General features: G+C 37.3%; 1 non-coding gene across 1 annotated transcript; it reads right to left on the bottom strand.

Moving 5' to 3' along the window:
* Positions 1-654: 654 nt before the first annotated feature.
* On the bottom strand, positions 655-783 carry LOC131910165 (small nucleolar RNA SNORA40). Its single transcript, XR_009379024.1, has one exon. It is a non-coding gene; the product is annotated as a small nucleolar RNA SNORA40 (small nucleolar RNA).
* Between the last annotated feature and the right edge of the window lie 17,218 nt (positions 784-18,001).

Here is an 18,001-nt window from a genome sequence, read left to right on the forward strand (position 1 = left end):
GCGTAGCTGATTTCCATGGAAAGATTTGGCCGAGAACCTAAAGAATTTTGTTTAACTCATTTTTTACTGGGCAAAATCCAGAATGTTAGTCAAGACGCATTGATCACTCGTGAGTGAAAACATTAAAAATTTCTTTACCTTCCATAATGGTAGGTGATTAAGGTATTTTAAGAAGTGAACTCACATAATAATCTTTCTTATTGTAAAGTCAATAAAATTTTTATTTAAAGGACTTATTTAAAGGATTCCTTTGCTGTCCACCCAGGTGACTAGGGTTCAAGATGTCTGAAAATAACCCTTTCGCAGAGAAAGGTGCTTACTCCTGCTGTGCTATCAGCCTTGTATTCTTTTCTCTCTCCCTGAATTGAAGACACATAGTCATGATAACTTCAAAGTTCTCCACCAGAGGATTTCTGGCAATTTCTTCAAACAATTTACTTTAGGAACCATTTTAGACAGGCCACTCACTTGATGATGCTCCATGTCTCTGAAGAGTTGTGCTCATGTCCATCGCTAACACACTCAGAATACTAACCTGTATGCAGAATATACCAGTGCTACATCGAAACAAACATTCATTCACAGGTATCTTCAGCTCCAACCTCATATTCTAGACAGGATTCATTATCAACACCATCATCCCTTGTGCTGTCTTATACTTTTTCTTCTATATATCAAAACTCATACTGAACAATGAAATCTGGGTTGCAAAAAAACGATTTATTTTTGTACCTGTCTAATCTGCCATTGTTCACTATTTGAACAAACACACACCCAAATTCTATCACATAACAATCTTTGTGATGATAGAAAAGTCATCATTTTCATGTATTTTCCAAGAAGCCATTAAACTGTCACTGGGAAAACATGCTGGAATCCTGGAGTGTCTGTGTTCTCCTGGTGTATATGTAACTTTCTGAATAGAAAGGAAAATGTTCTCTCCCCCCCAAACTTTCACAAGCTGACCTTCTAGCTACAGTATTTTTCATTGCTTAACAGTTATATTTTTAGTATGATAAGCAGAGCATTAGTCACTTATTAAACTCAAACTTTATAGAAAATTAAAGCACAAATGTACTGTTTATACCGCAGTTAGCAATAGTAATTTGTGACAATGTAAGGCAAATCCATTCAGGGGAAAAATTAAACCAAATCACTTCTCTAAATTATTGTTGCTTTCCTCCTTCCTTGTCTTGTAACTACTTCTCATCTTTGACTTTGAAACCCATCAGTTTAAACTTGGTTCTTATTCCAGTGAGCTAATCCCCTTTCATAAATCATGCTCAAGCGCCGAGGTAATTTGCACATCGTTTAAAGAGTATTTGCTTTGAAATCTTCACCTCAAGCCCTCTTGTATATCCTTTCTCTCTAAAGATTTGTAGTATTTGTTTTGTTCTCTGAGGTATAAAAGACCTGGATAAACTTTATTCCTGTTGTTTCAAGATTAGTTAACTAAAATGCATATTAATTCAGCAGGGATGGGAATAAATCTCAGTAAAGATGATCACGCATGAGCCCCTGGGAATAGCAAAGTACAAAACCGTCAGTCTCCAAATCTCCTTGGACTTGCTCAAAGGAGTATTGGGGGATTTAAATTTCTAGAATATGTCTACAAATGTAATTTCTTTGTTGTGGAGAACAGGAGCTATACTGATTATTTCTCCCCAGAAAATTGATTCTAATTTATATTTGAACAAAAATTAAGCTGTCTACAAAGTAGTTCTTCAAGAAGACAGAAAGAAAGTACAATGGGAAAGATACATTCAATACTAAACATTATATACCGGATATACTATCAATTTTATTTATTTATTATTAATATTTATTTATTATTATATATTTTTTACTTTCTTCTTTCAAATCATAAAATGAAGCTTAGCAGCAGAGCACCCACTTCTTTTTCTCTACAAACAGTTAAAATTGGACAGACTTCACAAAATCAAAAGTAGTCACATTATAGGTACAGTTCAATGTTATTTTTGCACTTATAAACTCATATTTTACCATTTCCTAGTAAACTCATTAAATAATACTGATATCTGTGGCACTGATTTTTATGAGACTGTTAAGATTTTCCCCTTATAGTTTTTCTGACAGAAAATGGCCAGAAACTCCTGGAACTTAAGTGTTTGTCTAGAAATGACTGAGTGCAGTAGACGGTAAGACGTCACTCTCATGGAGTCACAGCCACCAACAGTCTTGTTCCACTTCTCTTCTTCACAAGTGCAGGAGTAGACGGTCCCCCAGTCCTCAGGGTGCTAAACTTGGCACCATTAGGAAAACCTACAAGCAGCTTGATTTATCTTCCTCACTCGGTTAGCTAAGACCCAACTAAGTAAAACTCAGCAGGAACGAACTTGACTCGTTAAACTTTTTTAAATTGGGAGATGCAACAATTACAACTTTCCTGCTCCGCTCCTTGAGTTTCCATTGGAAGTAAAGTCCCTAGTGAAAAATATTTAGATGAGATCCCAAATTATAGGTGCATGGCTGATGATGCTGACTCTTGAGTTTTCATTATGCACAGAGGGTTGTCTGCTGTTTGCAATTAATCCAGGCACAATCCTCTTGGTACTTTGGGAGGAATGTGGAAGACAGAGCCATTTTATAAGTTGTAAACTCCTAAATTACCCTAAATTAGAGACACTATTAATCGGACACTTAAAGATAGGGTCTGCCTATTGTGTAGGCTCATCTTCCCCTGATGGAGAAATCAATTAAATATTTAGGATGTGGAATACCTTCCAGGTTGGATAATGCATTTCATTTAAATTATGGTCCTCCAATCCAAAACATTCAAAGGGATCTTAACGGATGGAAGCACATTACTGTCTCTTGGATTGGGTGCATTAACACTTTAAAAATGAATGTGCTTCCCACGATTTCCTATTTGTTCCACCAGCTGCCTGTTGATGTGCCAAGTAAACAGTTTAAAGATAACTATGTAAAAGATGCATGTGTAACATGCTGTGTGATGAGGTGCACCCTTATAGGAATAGTCTACAATGATGTTCCTGTCAAATTTATTTTTCTCAACGCCCCGGCAACTCTAAATGAGTGGGTTCGTTTGATCATAGGGCAGCGGGGGAGAAATATACAAGTGAGACAGAACTCTCACAAAGTTTCTATTTATAATTGTTCTATATAAGTCTAATTGTTTGTCATGTCTTCCTATAATTTATCTTAATAAATAAGTAAGTGTAATAAGTGACTACTGTGAGAAAATTCTGGGACAATAAAGTAGAATTTGAGACAAGCTTAAGCATTTTCATTGAAAAACTGTGTAACATGAATAGAATCCTTTGATTCCCGTTCTTGGATTACCGCTATGTCTCATTGTGAAAAGTACTGTAAGAACAAAGTTGTCATGTCTTCCACAGCAGAAAGACACTGTATAGACATAGTTTGAAATACTTACCAGCTCTAGGCAATAAACCAAGTATAAAAGAGATCTCTCTTTTAATCCTCTCCACTATTATATGAGGTATGATTATTACTTCCCTTTTACTTCTTAGGTATAATGAAGACACTGAAGTGTCATTTACGTTTGCAAAGTCACACCAAGGAAGCCAAAGTATGAGTATGAAACCAAGCCATCTAGCATCACATCCTAGGGCTACCACCTTGTTCCATGGTACTGCTAACAATGGGGGTGAGGCTGAGGGAGCAAGAGTTTACCAACTCTCCCAGCTTTAATTCAGCCCCTCAATTTCACTTAGTCTCTGTTTTGCAGTTTTTAAAATGTCAGTAATAGTGCCTACCTCACAGGGTTTTTTGGAAGCATAAATTTGGTTAAATAATTTATAGGAGGGCATGATGCAATAAATGTTAATAATAGCATTAATACAAGCATGATGGATTCTCCTTTATATTTTGAAAAATATTCACAATTTGGTTAACAAAACATTACCATAAAGATAAATGATTAAAATCTCCATAAATTACCATACTTTCAAAGATGACCTTGGGATTTTGGAGGCAAAGTTTATTGAGTGCCTTAATAAAGGCTATACTTCTTGGTATGTGTTATATATCTGCCCTCACTCAATTTCCATCTACAAAGTCTTGATTCCCAATCAACAATGCACCAACATAAATATATCATGTTACTATACTAAGTTAAAACAAATTTAGCCAATCCAAAAAAAAGAAAAAGACTGTGAAGAAGAGATCAAAGAGATCACATTCTTTGTTTCTAGAGCAAAGCTCTTCATGACAAATCTGATCGAATGAATTCATCTTTGCACATGCCATGTCTCAGGGGAGAGCAGAAAACCCGGCTTCCTAGCATAATTATGTAACTTGGATTACCATATTTTGGGTGCTAGGCTTCAGAAATAAAATAGAATTACAAGGAAACTGCAGGAATTTAACTGAAAAAGGAATTATTTATTAGCATTTTGATGAGACGTAAATAAAGAAAGGGAAGCAAATTGATCTTTTCAAAGTAAGGTAGAAAGAATGTTTCAGTAGGCTTCCTATGTAATCACTGTCGTTGGGAAGCTCAAGGACTCTTATTTGCTAGTAATTGATCCCTACTCTTCAGTCTGAAGTATAGAAGACAACTGGTGCTTTAAGGGATTGTCTAGAAAGGAACTAGTCTTCAGTTCTTTTCACAACTGAGCTAAGTGTGTAGTAAATCAGGGTAGAATCACACAGAGATACCATTACTTTGCAATATTTGGAAAGCTATGCAGGTAACATATGAATCCAATATTTAAATCAACCAACAATGTGAATTACTTGGCTAGGGAGGGACTCTGACTAGAATTCTGCTAGTGTCTACTTAGTGTTGCTTGCTACAAACATATTTTAAGGCTAATTACTTGGTATTTGATAACCAATTAGGGGGGGGTCATCCCTGGAGAAGACTGATTCTCCCTTTCTCAGTAGTCATTAACTGCCACTCTTCATATAAGGGTATATACCCATGTGATTTCCCTTACTCACAATGGCACGTCATTTGGTGCTGTCATTGTTTAGGAACCTTACTGTTAAGATTTTACGGGTACAGCTTCCTTGTTCTATATAGAAGACACAGTCTTGTAGCAGAGTTCCTGGTCCTCTGGCTCTTATAATTATTCACCCTTTCTTCCATGATGTCTGAGGTTCCCTGAGCCTTCGACGCAGGCTTGTGTGTAGGTACATAAATTTGGGCTTGGTACCCCATGTTCAGTTGTTCTCCTCATGATTCCTAAGGATACTATGCATCCCAGATACAAGTCACCTTCCTGAGGACTAGCTTTCATATTGGAAGGTGTTGTGTAAGCTTGCAAAAGAGAAAAACAATCAATAATCCTACCCAGCTATGATACCTGTAAGCCACAACAATGATCAGCATGACAAGACTTCCCAAGAAAATGTAATAGTGGCAGGCATATCCTGGTGATAAGCAACAACTATAATTTAGACCTTAGGGCCACTCAACAGGAAGGTATTCCCGCACGGTACTGGAAGCTTAGGTAACCAGTCCTAGTGAGGCGATGGGACCTAGAGGAAACCTCACTACTGCCACTTCCACAAAACAATATAATCTTGAATTGTGTTTTAAATACATATCCTCATTCCTGCAGGTAAGTATAGCTCTGAACCTTCATCAAAGAAGACTCTTTTTTGGGAGACAGAGACCATTACAGAAAACCACAACTGTTTAGCTTATATAATTTTAAAGAAAAAAATGGCAGAAATATAACCAGTATAGTGACAAATTAATTAGAGAAAGCAGGAAATATTTAAGATTATTTATTTTTGAATTTTTCCATTGTCTTAACATGTTAAAATAAGTTTGGAAGAAATATGATACAAAAAAAGCAAAGTGATATGGCAAAATAAATCTCAAAAAAGTAAAAGAATTTTCTTCCTACATGACAAAAAATTTTGACTATTTTTTATTTGTTACTAATGCTAAATAAAATAAGTGCTGTAAGTATTTTGAAATACATAGTCTATATCTTCATTCTATTATTCAAATAGTATACTAAATTCATTCTTATTTTAGAAAAAAGAATTCATATAGTTACTTTTTGGGTCTAGAATAAAGAGTTTACTTCAGAATACACACTGACCTTTAGTCTTTCTACATTTATTTCTTTCTTTTGCCATTTAGTTTTTTTCATTATTATATATAATTAATCATATAGTTGAATGACTTTATATGTGTGTTTTGAAAAAAGATATGCCGTATATATAGCACATAAAAATAAAGTTTCAAGGCCATATTGGCAGATGGAAAAGGCACAAATGTCAAGAAAAGTAGATTAAGAAATAAATATATAATAACAAAATTAAACTTTACCATTTATTGATTTAACAGATGGTAAGTAAAACAGTAAAAACAAAAAAATTAAAACGCAATTTGAGTTTTGAAATTAGTAAGATAATTTTTGTGTACTTGATTAGAAACTTGCTACTTGCTACTTTTATTTTTAGAAAAATCTCACCTTTCAGTTCACAAATAATTAAAATGTCTCATTTAACAAATTCTATTCTGAAATTTGAATATGAATAAATATTTTTACCACAATTTAAAATTTACTCTTAGATTAGCAAAAGAATAAAAATTTATTTTCCATGTATTTTGTATTATTAATAAATCTACATTATTACCATTTATATCCTTAATATAAAAATCTGTGTTTTATTTTTAAACATCCCACAAGATTCAAAATAAGGAACTATCAGCTATATTAAAGTAAAAATATTTTAATCCTAGATACAAAAGTTGAATAGAATGTAGTAAAGCTTAAAAATAACAAAAAGTTAAATAAAATACTCCAGGTAACTTACCCATTAAAGCCGGGCGGTGGTGGCGCACGCCTTTAATCCCAGCACTCGGGAGGCAGAGCCAGGCGGATCTCTGTGAGTTCGAGGCCAGCCTGGGCTACCAAGTGAGTTCCAGGAAAGGCGCAAAGCTACACAGAGAAACCCTGTCTCGAAAAACCCAAAAAAAAAAAAAAAAAAAAAAAAAACTTACCCATTAAAATAACATTCCTTTCCATTATTTTTCTTTTACTAGAAACTAATAAAATGAATATGTGTATAACATTATGCAACTAAAGAAATATTCAGAGGCACATGCATAGCATGTTAAATTTTAATGTGAAAAAGAAAGTAAAATAATGCTGCACTTAAATATATAGTTTACATTTTTAAATTTAGTTGTTTTTTTTTTTAATGTGATGGATGTTTTGCCTGCATGTGTTTCTGTGCACCACATGCTGGCCTGGTGCCCATGGGGACCACAAGAGGAGGTCAGTACCCCGGAAAGTGCAGCTACACACAGCTGGAGGCCACCATGTGGGTGCTGGGTCCTCTGAAAGAGCAGTAGTGGGGAGCCTTACATGCTGACTCAGCTCTCCAGCCCTGCAAAAGGTATCTTTAGATGTCTAAATAGAATTAAGAAAACCGAAACTCTGAAACAAGAATGATAAAATTAAGAAAAACATTCAAGTAAAAGTATTACTGAATTGAGAGATACTTCTTCAGAAAATAAATAATCTTATGAGGAATTAATCTACATATATGTGACAGTTAGCTTAATCCTCTTGTGGGATTCCTAACAGTGGGAACAGGGGCTGTCTCTGACTCTTTTACTGGTTTTTGGGAACACAGTCCTCATATTGGGTCACCTTGCCCAGCCTTAATACAAGGGGAGGTGCTTAGTCTTACTGCAACTTGATATGCTGTGCTTTGGTGATACTCATGAGAGACCTGGCCTTTCCTAAACAGACATGGAGGAGGAGTGGATTGGGAGATGAGAACAGAGGGGCTGGGGGGGGGGGGGGCACGGCGCGGCTTGGGGAGGAGAGAAGGGAGTGGAAACTGCAGCCAGGATGTAAAATAAATAGATAAATTAAAAAAATTAAATTAAAACAACTCTGAAAAATCTAAGTTAAAAGAACATAAAACAGACCATGCAGTACAAACCAGATACAGAGGAGATCAAATTTCAACCAAACTACATCAAAGTTTTGTTGTTTTTTTTTTCTGATAGTTTGGAAAATGACCAAAACAACTCAGAAAAGCTAGAATATCTAAATATGTGCCAAAATCTGCCTCGAAAACTTACAAGAAAATTTATTAGTGAGTGATGTCAGTCTTATTAAGAACAGCTCATTTTATGCCATTTCAAAGCACGCAAATAACATGAGAAAAAAATCTTCAAACATACAAAGAACTAAAACGCATAGCAACAGAGAGCGCTGGCCACCCCAGCAGTGCAGTGTCTTGAACACTGCAACGTGGGCAGAGAAGTCAAGTGTGACCAGAGCTTCAATCCTGCTGTGCAAGTTCAAGGAAGAGAGCTCTACAGGGCAGATCACTGACCTTTTGAACACTACAAACTGTGTGTCCAGGGAGCCACATGGAGTGGATGGGCTCCTGTGGAAAGGCTAGTGATTGCAAGCCATGAGAAAGAGAACTGAACACTTTTCATGCCCTGACACTTGAAAATGCATCTCTCCGGTCGGGAGGTAGTAGTTCTGAGTTTGGTCAGTCAAGGTCACCAAGATAGATATCAGGTGGATGAACAGTGTCAGAGGGGGGAAATGTATTCCTTTCTTCTTAATGACTTCCTCTGCTTTCTCTGTGCTTTGAAGTCATGATGCAGTTCCTCTGCCATCTCAATAGCAACCGAGTTTGGTAAAAAGGAACCATCTTTGTACCAGCAGTGCATTGTGTGCGTTAAGTCTGAGACAAGGAGTGAATAGTAAAGATGGAACCACCTGACCTCTTAGGTGTTTACTGGTTAGGTTAGCACAATCTATCTGTCTATCTGTCTGTCTGTCTATCTATCTGTCACCTATCTATCATCTATCATCTGTCTATCATCTATCATCTGTCTATCTATCATCTATCTACCTATCTATCATCTGTCTGTCTATCTACCTGTCTATCTATCTATCTATCCTTCTATCTATCTACCTACCTATTTTTTTGGAAACAATTGGAGGAGAGCTGTGATTTTAGCACCCAAGGGAATCATTATAATTATAATTATAATTTTAAATAGCAGTGTACTGGTTTTCCAGATTGCTACTAACCTGGCTTAGAGAAGGCTGGAAGAGTCCCAAAGACTGCTTCCTGGCTTGGGGAGAGGTATCAGGTGAAGACTTAAGGACTTCAAGAAAGTCATAGTGAAAATCCTCGGAGAGGACTCACAGTGAAGAGGAAGGTTACTGTGCTGTTGCCAACTGTGGGGAAGACCCTCAAGTTCAAAATCTCACTTCTACAAGCATCCAGTCCATGTTCAAGAGTCAAGTTATTTATGTATTAGTTTGGCTGATAAAAATAAGTATCTTTCACAGTCTTCTTTGCTTCAGTATGACCCATTGTATGCTTGCCTACAATGAAAATTTTAACTATTTGCCATACTGAAGGTACTAGTTAATTGTGCTTCTGAACTTTTCTGTATGTACAACTCCCTTTTGGGGTGTCTTTTTTTTTTTTGCACAGTAGTTTAAACACATAAGTACTAACACTTGATGCAGTGGAGGCTCACCATTTCAATGGACTGGGCTGCAAGAACATGTGGTATGTAAAGCTGTTTGTAGTAAAGTGTGTCCTCTAGACTGGAATTGTCAGATCAACTCAATTCTGCAAGGAAAATCTTGTGATGTTTGAGCTTTTGTGATTGAAGTTTATCTTTTTTTTTTTTTTTTTTTGGTTTTTCGAGACAGGGTTTCTCTGTGTAGCTTTGTGCCTTTCCTGGAACTCACTTGGTAGCCCAGGCTGGCCTTGAACTCACAGAGATCCGCCTGGCTCTGCCTCCCGAGTGCTGGGATTAAAGGCGTGCGCCACCACCGCCCGGCCTTGAAGTTTATCTTTAACAAAAACTTTAGCTTATAGATTTTAACCCCTGGGAGGGGCCTATCAGAGATAAAAATGTCACCTATTCCCAGTGTGTTTTGCTGTTCTGTATGCCTGACTGTAAGGAAAATAAACCATATGAGCAACTTTCTCTAAAACTTCCCTCCATGCAAGGAATATTGGTCCTAAAGCCACACACACACACACACACACACACACACACACACACACACACACACACAAACACATACAATCCACGAGGATGGAAAGGTAAAGGAGGCTACACACAAGCAACTTCCTACTTTATTTTTTAAAAAGGAAAAAAAAACTGAGACAAAATTAGTAGTGATAGCTAGGGCCTGAGAGAAAAGCAATGGCCATCTTAGCAAGAGACTGGGAAAATGAGTGGATGAATGGATGACCAGAGGAATGTTAGAGATGGTGTGCTGGCTAAAGGCATTTGGGAAGAAGGAAACTCAACTAAGCATGCCCTACCCGTTTTGTTCTGTAGACAGTCCTATGAGGCATTTTCTTGATTGGCGATTAATGTGGGAGGGCTCAGCTCACCGTGGGCAGTGCTAACCCTGGGTAAGTGATCTTAAATTTCATAAGAAATGCAAACTGAGCACAGGATGAAGAGCAAGCAAGTAAGTAGTGTTCTTCCATGGCTTCTGCTCCAGTTCCTGGCTCCAGGTTCCTGCCTTGAGTTCCTCAGTGACAGAGTGTGACCTGAGAGTTATAAGATGAAATAAACTCCTTCCTCCCAGGTTGTTTCTGGTCATTGAATTTCATCACAATAGAAACCCTAACTGAGGCAGATGGATGGAGGGATGGAGAGACAGATTGACAGATCAATAATATCAAAGAGGATTAATTTCCACAGCTGTTCAGGCTCACTAAGCACATCTGGGGACCACAGGATAGATAGTCAGAAAGGGAAGGTGGATGGCAAGCAAGAACCCCATAGACCACAGCTGAAGGTCACCAACAGTCTGGATTTACCAGGCAGGACTTGCTGGAAGAATCTCTGAACCCACAGAATGTCTAAGTCCTCCGAGAGCTCATCTGGCTGACCATAACATAATCTCTGCTGATTAATTTAAAGTCAGCTGATTAGAGACTTTTATTGTCTTTCACAGTCCCTTCACAGCATCACCGACATTAGTGTGTGATAGAATGACGAGGGTCTGTAGTTCAGCCTACCTAGGACAACACATTAAAAAGCCATCACAGCACAACCATTTGCCTAGTATCAGACAGCTGTCAAGTGGCTGAGCTAAAAACTGAGATCAGTCCTCCATGGCAAACCTATCAGACATTCATAGGCTTTATTCTCCTCATCTTGAAGACATTTCCAATAGAAAATTTTTAACCACGTCTCACCCTCTTAAAAAATGATTAAAAGAATGGCCTCCAAGTGATTTAATGCCTGTAAATTTGATGGTTCTTTAATCGAGACTGTGTATGTAGTTTTGATTTGGAGGGCGAAGGGCTTATGACAGAGAATATCAGCCTGACTAGAACTTCCAGAGGTTTGGGGGAAGTGGGCTATTTTCCTAGAAAAGCCTATGTTTACTCTTGCCAGGATAGACCAACCTACCTAATTCATCAAGTTGATATTTAAGAGAATCAAGGTCAATGATGATTTGATCATTCAATATTATTTATTTTGGTAGTAATTTGGGAGATATAATTTGATTGAAATAAAGAATAGAGTGAAATACAATGATGTTGTAGAATGTGGATGTCTAAATGTGCGCAAGAAGAGCAAACCGCATTAAGGATGGATGACATTCAATAGCATACCCTAAAAGACAATTTTATGAGCAAGGCAAACAGTGCCTCAAAAAGCACACATAAATAAATAAACCAACTCAGTATATTGATGTCGTCTTGGAAAAAGTGTGCTTACTCTTGCCAGACAAGTTATTTATATTTCTAAATATAAATGACAAATTTCTATGACAATTTCTAGTCAAGACAACTTCTGTTCCAGTGGAAATGATGTCACCAAGCCTAGTTCTGCTTCTTTACTTGCTGATAGTCAAAACATCTCAAAACGTTTGTGTTGCAGGATGATGGCATATCCAGCGATTGCTATTATAGGCTGCACTTCCTAATGTGCCTTCGCTGCTCCTCACAGAGAGTCAGGGTACCAAAATCTACGGCTATCCTTAAGATTCCTACATCAACTCCAAGCTTTTTGTTGGAAATGATTGCTTTACATCATGATAACCTTTTTCATGATAAAATATTTATCCTGACAGGCTTTTATTTTACACTTTAAATATTCTCTTGATGTTGTTCTTTTAGGTGCATAAATTGTTTGACCCTGAATTTGAAACTGAGTGCCTTCTGCCTCCCTTTCCTTGGTGCCCATGGCTATTTTCCTTTGCTCACCTGTATTTTCTTGCAAATCTTTTATCTCTTGTCTTTTGTTCCTCTTCTTCTTCTGTTGTTGTTGTTGTTTTAGTTTCCCTGATGGACATTAAAATACACTTCACTGAAAAAACAAAATATCCAAGCCGAAAGGAGCAAGGAGAAAGGAAGGGGCAAGAAGAATAGGCAAGTGGTGGTCCTTTTTACCCTGCTGTCTGCAGGCAACTCTCCTTCCTGAGGTGGACAGAATTCTGTCACATTTACTAAGACGATCAGATCATACCAAAACAAAAATAGGGATAATAAGATAAATTTGGGTAATAATTCCTGGGCTCTTGACTTTTAGGTGGAGCACATATAAATCAGTGACAGTATAGGCCATGTGAGCGGCATATGTGTTTTCACAGCATGACCGCTGCTGTGTTTCCAAATCCCTATCTGTACTTATTCAAGTAGAAAGGTAATACATTCTATTTTCCAAGGTTAAAAATCAAAATGCTGATTTGTTACATATAGAATATCACCCCCTCTCTTTCTTTCACACACACACACACACACACACACACACACACACACACACACACACATAGTGTGTGGTTGCACTTGTGCCATGATGCATATTTGAAGGTCAGAAATCAACATGTAGGTAATTGGTTCTTTCCTTCCACCATGTCAGCTCTGGGGATTGGACTCAGGTCCTTAGCTGGGTGGCAAGCATTCTTACCCACTGAGACATCTTGCTAGTCCATAAAATGTTTAAAAATAGAATTTTTTTAAATGCTAATCAAGGGACTCAATTATATATATATATATATATATATATATATATATATATATATATATATATATATATGTATAAATTTTGCCTCTTTTTGCTGTGACAATCAGTAAAGATGAACAGAAGACCACACTTCATTGTATTAGTGGTGGCAATATTCAATTTGCTTTAATCCTCCACCTTTATGTAGGTCTGAGAGTTCTGTAAGCTCAAATCCCCTCATTTCTACAGTTTCCATTGACAAAGAAGATAGAAGGCCTAGCTGCCTTCTGTGGCTAATAACTTCAGATCTGTCTTAAAAATCTACCAGATTCCACAGGGTTTGTGAGTCAATATACCAGGTCCTTAAAGAGTGATGATTTCATGTGGAAACCAAGATCTTAATTCAATTCCTTTCATTCCAAATGTTTTGCCATTTTCTCTGTAGCTTGCCTTTGTCTCACTAGTGGGAGAGTGTAGGTAGGGGTGAGGCTTGGACTGAGCAAATCCTCACACACTAGGAAGGCATTTTAGAACAGAAATTTTATTTTGATTGGCTATTGTGCTTTCAGTCTGTTACAGTTCCCTTCTTCCATATAGGAGGGTAAATTATTTGGGCCAAACAATACAATGTGGTTTGGAAACAATTGGCTTTTATGGGCACAGTCTTATTCTTTCCATCTCCATTTTTTAATGTGAAAACCAAGCCAAGTTTTTTTGTTTTGTTTTGTTTTTTCACCCAAAACTGTGCAATTTCCCAAAATTCATGGAAAAGACAGCTTGGGTTGTTTTTGTGTGTGTTCATGTGTGCATGTGTATGTATGTGTGTATGAGAGAGAGAGAGTGAGTGTGTATGTGTTTCAATTCTTGCTTATGAAGAAAAAGAGATGGTTGTATAAATCCAGCATATTTATTTGGGCATGCATGCATGCTCCATGTTTTGAGCATTGTGCATGACAGGCTTAGTCTTCCACTTTAACTCTTCAAGTCCTTGCATCCTGGTCAGATATGCATATGTCAGGCATACTCAGGTGCAAAGCAGGTAACTAAGAGAGCCACCAATTGGCTATTCCATATTCTCTTCTGTGCTCACATTTGCAAATGCAAGTAATTTTCATCCTGCTGATACCCTAAAGGGGCTTGTCTGTCTTAACTCTTTTACATATCCAAGAAGTTTCTTTGTCAGACTCGTATTCTCCAATGCCAGATGGTTGATGCTACCCTACAAGACCATATTTTGAGTAAGGAAGACCAGTTTAGCAGGTAGATGAGGCAACTGTTACAATTGTTGCATTTCCAGAATCAGTAATGGCAAAATGTACTTCTCATCATGAATTCATTCGAAATACAAAAATGACTGAAATTGGTATGGTTTTCCTTTTACTCTAAGAATTGGGCACAGCTGCTCCCTTACAAGTATTAAGAAGGAAAGGGAAAGATACTAGCAGTTTTAATTTCTCATGTTTCTCAGATTCTCTTTTTACAGGGCTAAGTAGTACACAGCTCGATGGTCTGAAAATACCTACTCTTGCTGCATTCATCAACATTGTTTTTCTTTAGTCTAACACAGGATAGGGAAAATTTCTAACCAAAGTGCAGATCTAGGGAAAAGGTATCTGAAAACCTGAAATAAGGCCAGTCAATTTTTGTAGTTGCCCTGTGTGATGTGCTTCTTTGTTCTTGTGCTTGGTGTGACAACTCTATGCAGTGTCTAAAATAAGTGGAAGAAAATGTTAAACTTCTAACTATATATGTGGTGGATATTTTAAATACTTGTCAGAATTTCAAGTGTTTGTTCTTTTCCAGAAAATTAAAGATTCACTAGAACACAAAAGTAATGTGATTGCCCATTTTTATATGACTGCTAGGAGACTGTCGGCACAATAACATCACAAAATAGTGTCAATGTCACAAAATAGTGATTCTCACCAGATTGAAAGTTGGTGAAATCACCCTTGGTATTCCATACTTGGTCCTTCTTTAACATAGTCCAGGTTAGAAGCCTCCCTGAGGGGACTTAAGCATCATAGACAACACAGACATTATAATTAAATTAAACTTATATATCTTACAGTCTTACAGATCCTATATATGCAACAATTTTAAAAGGAGAACAAGATTTTCATACAAAATATGAATTATACAATAGTTGCACTGAGTCTTTATTGCTAATGTACATGAGGTTCAGAAGCATAATGACAATATTCAGCACTTAAGTCATTATGCTGTCATATTACAGCAAAATTATTTGCACTGAATAACCATTGTTTCCTTCTTGTATTGCATAGATATGAACTCAGTTCATCTGTCTCTGTCATTAAAGTCCTAGTTTGTCATTATAAATACCCATTTTTTAAGAATGGTTTGGGTATGTTTGTTGTGATTCAAGTCCATGTTGATTGATCCTTTGCTTCCTAAAGCTGCTGAGACTGAAGGAAATATTCTACCTGTCTTGTGATGTCTTGGCTACTTATGCATTACTTCATCACATCAATTACTTCATAGTTTATATTTTAATTGTTTATACACTGAACATTTCATAGGGAATAGGAATGTTTCTTTTTTTTCCCCTACCAAACTTTCTGTCTTATTCATTCTATTTAAAAAAATTCTTATTTAAATTAGAATGGCACTGTGTTAATCATTTTCCTTTAGAAATGTAAACATAATTATAAATGGTCTCTGCTTATTATTTTTTGTAAAAACCAAATAATTTGGGGAAACACAGCTAAAACTGAAAGTCTTCTGTAAACCAAAGCTTAGATTTGGTTTTGAGAACTGGTCCCACAGTGTCACAAACCTCTGAGAAGCAGGTGTTACCATTCTCACTCAACTACCAGACAGCATTCCCGGACTCTGCCTTGCTTATATTCAGTTTCATAATTGTTTGTATTCCTTAAAAGTAAGTCTTGAGAATTATAATGCAATGTAGCCTGCCTGCTATGGGGTCCTTTGTGTGTGAGTGTGTGTGTGCGAGACAAGAAATGTACATTCTTCTGACTTTAGATGAGTGTTGGGTGAAACCGAATTGATTTCAGCCTGGGAGAATGGCATACAAGCAAACTCACTAATCTAACCAACTCATTCTACAGTCAACTCAGCTAAGTATATAGCATTAAAAAGTTAAGTCAAGCCGGGCGGTGGTGGCGCACGCCTTTAATCCCAGCACTTGGGAGGCAGAGGCAGGCGGGTCTCTGTGAGTTTGAGGCCAGCCTGGGCTACCAAGTGAGTTCCAGGAAAGGCGCAAAGCTACACAGAGAAACCCTGTCTCGAAAAACAAAACAAAACAAACAAACAAAAAAAGTTAAGTCAAACCCCAATTTAATCCAATGAAATGAGTGTGTGTCTCCTCAACTTCTTTCCCTAGAACAAAGTTATGATTTGGAGAATACACAGTAAACCAAACAGGACCCATGCACTCTCTTCTCTATTCTCAGCCAGCAGTCTGAACACGCTTCATGGTCATTAATGTTGTCGCTTTACTGTGGGTTCTCATAAACGAACCATTGTTTAACTAATAAGCACTGTCATCTTGACATAAGAAAGTGTTCTGGGTACAGAAAGCTCACATTATAAATTGCAAGTGCCAGAATCCTTAGAAATATTTAGTTTGCCCATTTGCTCTCTCTGATGAACTTAGATATAAATACAGTTACAGAGGTGGTCATGGTTGCATTTCTGTTGCTGTGATGAAAAACTCTGTAGAAAAACAACTTGAGGGAGAAAAGGCTTGTTTGACTTACATTTTGGGTTACAGTCCATCATTGTAGACAAGTCAAGCCAGAAGGAACTTGAAGCAGCTGGTCATATCCACTGTAGGATGTGTTGGGAATGAATGCATACCTACTTGAGCTCAGTTCACTTTCTCATTTTCTATACTGTCCTTGATCTAAACCCTGAGAGTGCTGTCACTCACTGTTAGTCTGGGTCTTCCCACATCAATTAACATAATTAAGAAAAATCCCCTTTAGACATACCCACAGGCCAACCTGATCTAGATAACCCCTCATTGAGACTCTGTTCCCAGATAATGCTACATTGTGTCCAGTTGCCAATTAAAACTAATCATCACAAAGGGCAACTGGCATGTATGAACATTTAAGGATGCCATGCTATAGGAGAGCAACATTTGGAAATAAACATATTATGCTGAAGAAACCTAATGATTGCAGCTTGTACAGTTTGCTGTACTAACTGGACGTCGGACTAGAACTGAAGACAGTATCTTCTCCTGAAGCTTGTAAGTCAGCCTCTGAGCTGAGTCAGGCTTCCTGTTCCGCTGCAGAACTCCCCCATGGCTCCCGGAGCCAGTTCTTTTTATGACATGACACCCAGAAACTGTGTGTTATTTTTTCTCATTACTGTGACAAGATGTCTCATAAAAGCAACTTAAGAAAGGAAGGTTTGCTTTGGCTCCTGGTTTAAAAAGGCATCCAGTCAATCATGGCAGTCAGGCACAGAGGCAAGAACAGGCGATGGCTGGTCACATCGCATCTATGCTCATAAAGTAGAGAGAGATAAATGCTGGCACTCAGTTTACTGGCTGATTTTTCCCTTTGCATTCAGCCCGTGACTCCAGCCCTTGGGATGGCATTGCCTACACTCAGGGTGAGTCTTCTTTTCTCAGGTAAACTACTTAAAACCTGTTCACACCAGGCCAAGAGGTGGTTGCTTGGTGATTCCAAATTCAGTCAAATTGGAAAGAAGGTTAACTATCACAGCTTAGCTTTAGACTGAGCTATCGGACACGGTGCCAGCACTATCAGATCACTGTTGGGTATTTGCAATATAGATCAGTGTAAACTGAAATGTGCTATAGGCATAACATACATACCTGACTTTAAAAATTTAGTACAAGAAACAGAATACGAAATGTTCCAATGATTTGAAATTGATTATACAAGGAAACAGAACAAATTAAAAAATATATAACATTAAAATTAATTCCAACTGTTTTTTTTTAACGTTTTAATGTGGTTATTAGGATGTTTTTAATTTTATTTGTGGTTCACACTGTATTTCCCATGGATAGTGCTAGCCTTAGGAGTCTGTAACCTG

Source organism: Peromyscus eremicus, chromosome 4 (assembly GCF_949786415.1).
Source record: "Peromyscus eremicus chromosome 4, PerEre_H2_v1, whole genome shotgun sequence".
Classification (NCBI taxonomy): Eukaryota; Metazoa; Chordata; class Mammalia; order Rodentia; family Cricetidae; genus Peromyscus; species Peromyscus eremicus.